Source organism: Sycon ciliatum, chromosome 1, assembly GCF_964019385.1.
Source record: "Sycon ciliatum chromosome 1, ocSycCili1.1, whole genome shotgun sequence".
Lineage (NCBI taxonomy): Eukaryota > Metazoa > Porifera > Calcarea > Leucosolenida > Sycettidae > Sycon > Sycon ciliatum.
The window spans coordinates 2,939,213-2,945,920 of record NC_088643.1 but is presented as its reverse complement, the minus strand read 5'-3'; the positions used below and the strand labels follow the sequence as shown (position 1 = coordinate 2,945,920).

Below are 6,708 nucleotides of genomic sequence, written 5' to 3'. Positions count from 1 at the left end.
TGAAGCTTGTCCTGGATGGCTGCGCTGACGCGATTGCTCTGGCAACGCCACACAAACCTCAGAAACTTCAGCTTGTGCAGCTCCTGAACGCTGTAGCTCATCCCAAGGAATCCTCTCCACCCATTGCTGCTACCGTCCAACCTCATAAATGCATGAATCACATGATATATGGGTCCAAGAACAAGCCACGAGACAGCGGGTAAGGTACAGATGCACGTTTACATGATTAAAGCAAAACTATAACTTACTGATATCGCAACAAGGAGTACGAGCTGAAGTGCCATTGGATTACTTTATTACTTAGTAGAAAACAATGTCAAGCGATAAACAATGTCTAAGGAGCACAACATTCAAGACGACACTACGAAAATGAAACCATGACTTCAGTACATGGTTCAGGATATCTATCTTAGTCAGACAGGAACATTATCTTGACCGGAAGTGTTAAAAAGATCGGCGAGAATAATTTCTTAAAGTGAAGTATAAGTCGCACTTTCCGACAGCTCATTATCGTGTTACAGTCGTGTACAGTTGCTGAATAACTCGTTGCCATGTGTTTTTCTTCTATTGTTAAATAAAGTAGGCAAATTTTCCTGTTTGTTCTTCGACTCTAAGTAAGCAAACAGCAACAACCAATTAATCCAATCGGTCACTTCAGCTCTCGTCTTCCTTGTTGCCTTATTAAAACTGTTGTCTCCTCGCCGATTGTTTACTGAAGTATTATAACTTACTGACTTTGTCATTTCTTTTGTCAAACAGCCCAAGAATCTTTCTTGTGCAATGGACGGAACATCACACTCAAGATAGAAACTGCAAGAGGAGACGAAGCTCTTTCACGTTGCGGCCCTGACCAGTCTCTTTTGACATTGGAAGAACTTAAAAGTAACCCTCAGTGCTATGGCGTAAGTTTGCCAATATCTTTGAATTATGAGATTTTGATTTTATTGTATTGCTAAAACGATTGTACACCACTACCACAAACGGTCTCTCGGCGACAATTCTTCAATTCATTGTTCTGTCCAAATTTTCTCGCCAGGCCCATCTTCAGGAATGGATGTCCAGAACAAAAAACAAAATCACGGTTCACGTGAGACTCGGCCAAAGGCCCAGTTTTCCGCATCCGCAGGAATGCCACCACCCTCTTGGATCAAGGCGCAGATGCAGCTCCTAGGCGGTGGGATGTGAGTAGATCAGACCCACCGCAAGGTGGTCAAAGACCGAAAATTCCATTCACTGCGTCCATCTTTCCCTCGTGCCAGGCCACGAGTTTCCAATTAACTGTGGGTCGCAGCACGGCTGGAAAAAATCCTTCCGGTTCCAACCCAAACAAAGGCTATGGTTGTTAAAAAGAGGACCAAAAAGAGGACCAAAAGTTTACAAGAAATGGAGCCAACTATGTTCCGCCCACATCAGCTAACTTGGGCGCACTGGTGGTACTGAGAATGTAATGTAAATGAAAACGTAGACATACGGCGGGAAGGCATTCCTAATGTATTAAGGTATTTTGATATTCTGAAGGCCAGTATAACACCCCCCCCCCCTTCCCAATCTGTACTCTCTTGTACCATCATCCTTCAATGCGACGGACCCCACGATAGGCGGTCAGCCTTTGGGTCATCCTAATAAAGTTATTATTATTATTATTATTTTCACTACATGTATGTATTTTGGCACCAGGTGTGTAGGAGACAAGAATTCGGCGAAATGTTCTGTAGTTGAAAAGACACTCTTCTCGCCTAAACAGCAATTCAGCGAAGTGTGCCTGTCGAGAATTGTTCAAGCATCGACGCGGTTTTCGACCAGTCGACGACAATGAAATGTCACTCATCAAAATGGTTTACGGCGTACTGACCTAGAACCGAACCAGGAATCGTCAAGTAGCTAAGTGCGTGCTATTTGAAGAGTGTGAGAGCTATTACATTTTACTTCTTCTTACACAGAACAGGATCACGTAGACGTATTTAGACAGCTTTTTACATCTGCAACTGCCTGAATCGATTTACACACCGAATAACACTGAATCAGAAATCGTCAAATAAAATGTAATAGCTCTCACACTCTTCAAATAGCACGCACTCACCGCACCGTATCCATCCACACATCCCCACATTTCCTACACTCTCATATCCACTTATCACTACCTTTCACTAGCTACATTGTGCTTTTGGTTGGCTGTGACTTGTTGCTGTTTTTAGGTTAGTTTTGGTTATTTTGAATTTAGTGACGACTTTCCACTGATGAGTGTCACCCGAAAACGCTTTGGAAATCAATAAATTTATCTTTTGCATTATTATGACTGCACATTTTGAGTTATTCATTGCCATTTTACGCTTACTGTCTCCTCGACGAGTGTTGTTGTAATTTTTTTCACTCTACAAATCTCCCGAAATGGGTTTATTCAAACAATACGACATGGAAAGAAGGAAGAAAACCAAAGATAGAAGGGATGAAACTCGACGATGAAATCAAAATGAAAATTTGAAAAAAGTCTAAAGCCTAGTTCACATTCGACGGGGCGTGACGGGACACGACGTAAGGATCGACGGGAAGCGACGGAAAGGTCTGACGGCATCCAATGAGAACATCAGGAACGGGAATTCAACCGTACTACCATACAGATTGGGAAGCGACGGGAAGAGTTGGATCGATCCAACTTTTCATACCGTAGACGGGCGTAGACGGAGACGCAAGCGTACAAAAAACGAGAAATTAGGGCCGAAAGTCACCCCCTCACGGGTGTGCATTATGTCTCGCGCCGTTCGACGTTGAACATCGCAACGACTGCTGCATGTCGTGTCGTACAAATCGTACGAGGTGAATAGCAATTTCTGGACATGAAAATAAAATAGAGCCCCACAGGCTGTGTGTTTTTACATTTTTCATATCTTTTTGTATCTATTGTATGGCCTAATCCTTCATCTTTTCAAATATGTGACAATTGCTCATGCTGTGATCCCAGAGACTTTATAGCAGGACGTTTTCGACAGGCCAATTTTTTGGCCTAAATTTCAGTGTATGGAATTCTGGACATGAGAGTAAAATAGCGTCAAAAGGCATCCTATACTGCACCATTTTTGTTATTTTTTCTATTGCTGGACTGCAGTTGGCCTCTTCACACTTCCAGCCAACAGGTCCAAGACTATACAGCGTCTGAAGTGGAGTGCACATGGGGAAGCCAACGATTCGTCCATTACTTTTTATTTTACTCAAAATTCAAAATTCTCATGCGACATAGTACCACAAAACTCGTTGAAATGCCTCACAAGCAAAGGCTATCAACAAGGCATCGACACGAGGAGAAACTACAACAACCCAGCTGTCAACTACGGCAAGAAAAAACTTCATCAACCTGACTGACTTGACTCTACACGCGACGAAAAATTATTTTACTCGAAATGTCCAGAAATGTACAATGTCCAGAAATAGCAATTCACCTCGTACAGGATTTTAATTACAGCTCACCCCAGCCTTCCCGACAGGCCCTTACGTCCCGTACCGTCAGCGTTGCGTCGCATCGCATCTGAACTAGGCTTAATCCAATGAAACTAAAGGCAAATGTAACAAGGTTGTGTAAAAGATTCAACTCAATCCCTAGATGAGTGCTTTGAAAAGATGTGAAGTGTGCATGAATGAAAATAAATAGAAAAAAGGAAAACAATAGAAAACGCAACAGTAATCCAGAAAAACAAGAGCAGCTACACACTGTCACAATCCGACGAACAGCAACAACAAATCGGAGGAATTGTTGTTGTTATGGTTAATATGGTGGTAAACACACACCTGGCAATATGGCGGTAAATACACACCTGCCCACTCACGCTCTCTAGGCTGCAAAGTTATTCTGGCACAGAGCTCTACTTCTCACCACCATCAGTTCGCGTCTGGCGCCTGGTCGATGGGTGTGTGGGCAGGCGTGTATTTACCGTCCTATTGCCACTTGTGTGTGTTTCCACTATATTAATCAACCATTAGTATAGCTGCAGTGGTGTCTTTTCCCAAGTTGTTGTTGACTTTCATTTTACTTCGCAAGGCCAAATGGGAAATGATGCCCAATTCTATGGAAGCGAATTTCAAAGTGGGAGAGACAGAGGGAGAGAGAGAGAGAGAGAGAGAGAGAGAGAGAGAGAGAGTGAGTGAGAAAGAGGAAGAGAGAGAGAATTGATTTGCAGTTAGAAGAAGCCTATTGGTAGGAGTGACTAGGGATCACCATTCACCCTTGATATTGATTCCTCCACTGGACCTATTGTATGATGAGCGGCTCTGAAGAGCTCACAATGTCCCACACTGAGTAGTTATCAACCTGTTAGGGGTACCTCCTCCCGTACGTTCTACAACCTTATCCACCTGCCTGCATGCAGGCCAGCTTGGATAAGGTTGTAGAACGTATGGGGGGAGGTACCTAACAAACCCTTTACTGTTCGACCATACATCTATCGAACACGGGTGTTCGATTGATTGAACTTTTTCGATATAATTATCGTGACTTGGTCAAAATGAAACATGTAGATCGAAGAGAAAGCTCTCCTCTGTCTTCTTGAGGCAATAAGGTGTGATGAGCGGTTCTTGAGGCAAGGTGTGATGAGCGGGTTTTGGGTTATGACGGTCGTAACATACGTCACAGCCAATTGCCGCTTTGGGTGCGATCCATGATTCAACGGCTGGGATTTATTTTCCCTGCACATGTCATTTTTTTGCAAGGATGCACTCTTTCAAATTCTAACATAGACTTCAGTGAGTGACTACAAGACAATTGAGCTTCATACGAGCAAGGAGAGAGTGAAATAGCAGAGGGAGATCGATCGAGCGCGCAAGCCGCATACTGAAAGTCTGGAACGGCTTCGCTGGTGCAGTGCTGGTAGAGCGCATGAAATGGGATTGCGGTTGCGTTGTTATGGTTCCACTACTAGTCACGTGCTTTCCAGGATGCCCAAGATGATGCTGACTTTCCAAGGCAAACAAATGCTGCCTCCAATTAATTAAAGGTTAAAATTTAGGAGATGCAATTCTCTGTATACATGGAGTGTGCACGGTTAAGATATGTCTGTTGATGAATGTATTTCTATGCGGATTGCACTCTTCTGGGTCCAGGATGCTATCGAGAATCTAATCGGCCAGAGACACGAGGAGGTTTGGTTAATGGGAAATGGTTCGTACTTACGGTACAATCTCTTCACGCAGAAAGTTGTCGGGAGTTATGCTATCAATTCCAGCCGAACTGCTCCTATTCAGTTACACGTAAAGAAAACCAACTACACCTACACACCCAAGCCTACACCCCGGGCGGATGGTTACATCTGTATTGATAGAGAAGGTGAGACTAGTTGAATTACTCTTTAAAAGGAAATTAAGTATAGGGATTGTTGAGGGCACATCCACGCAAGAGTAAAATCATGAAACCCAAATCTGAAGCTCCTAACTTGTTTTTGGCTATAAGGGGCGACATTCCTAGAACACATTATAGTAGACAAGCGTTTTGAATACTGCAGTTTTAATATAGGCACAAGGATGACTAATTGCCCGTAAACAATTCCTAAATGTCGACATGTATGTGTAACATGTTATACGAAGATCGCAAGGCACACAAAGAAAGGGTCCTGTCTCTTCAGGTTTTGCTTTGTTTTGCTCATGCTGACGATTCACACATCATGTATGTGGTTACCTGCTGAAATCTTCCTCGCTGAATACATGTAGTACAATCACCTGTTTGTTTCACTCTTTTTCCCCTTCTTTCACTTTTATTTGTCCGTACAAGACTAGTTTCGAGTAGTCCCCCATTCCATTCTTATGTAGATTCAATGATGAATGTAACAATAAAACAGTTCTGAACAAATCCGCTCTTTGACTTTGGTTGTGTGCCTTGCGATCATCGTCTAACATTTTACACCTACATGTAGACATTTAGGAAATGCTTACAGTGCAACTAGTCGTCCTTGTAGCTACATTATAGCTCTTGTACTACCACTATGACTGTGAGCAGTATTTGAGTGGACTGTGAGCAGTATTTGAGTGGACTGTGAGCAGTATTTGAGTGGACTGTGAGCAGTATTTGAGTGAGACAAGACCCCCGCAATTCCCCAAGTATCGCTGTCTCACGCTGCTATCTGGTGTTCACGAGGTGTTTATCGCGCTGGAAACGGAACGTCTCCGCAAGTTTGTAGCCCTGGGGATGTTTGTGCCTGGAGAACACTATATAAGTGGTGCTCTTCAGGCACAATCTTCCTCAGCCTACTCTAGCTCAACTGATGAGGGGTGCATTCCCCGAAACACTGTGTATTGAGCAGGGAATGGTGCTTTCTTGAAGGGTTGCCGAGTGGAAGGTTCGATGGACTTCTCGTGTGCTCTGGATGGCAGTCGTGAGTCAGTCAAGTTAGAAGTCAAGTCGGCAAGAATAGCGCAAGCTCCCACGTAGGGAGCAACACAATTCCCTAAGTATGGCTGAAGTCGTACCAACCTCTTCTATACACAATGACATAATTATGAGTGTGAGACCGTCCGTGCCAGGCAAAGTGGTCTGTAGTACCAGGCTGGTCGCTAGTCACGGTGGTCTTTAGTTACAGGTCTGACTGTACAGTAAGTACTAACCCATGTGGGATAGCTACACGATGATTTAGCGCTTGTCCTAGCTACCTGGGCTACCATTCTGGAACCGTCTCCTTTTTTTGTCTTCTCCTTGTATTTAGTGGAGACTCCACAAACGCAAAATGTTGA

The 6,708-nt window shown here is 43.7% G+C and overlaps 1 long non-coding RNA gene across 1 annotated transcript in view; it reads left to right on the top strand.

Annotated features, from left to right (window-relative positions):
- Positions 1-5,271: 5,271 nt before the first annotated feature.
- Positions 5,272-6,708, top strand: part of LOC135806793 (uncharacterized) — a 4,088-nt gene continuing 2,651 nt past the window's right edge. Inside the window, exons 1-2 of the long non-coding RNA XR_010551277.1 lie at positions 5,272-5,311; positions 6,681-6,708. The exon at positions 6,681-6,708 is cut by the window's right edge and continues 5 nt beyond it. This is a non-coding gene — a long non-coding RNA (uncharacterized LOC135806793). The remainder of the gene's footprint in view (positions 5,312-6,680) is intronic.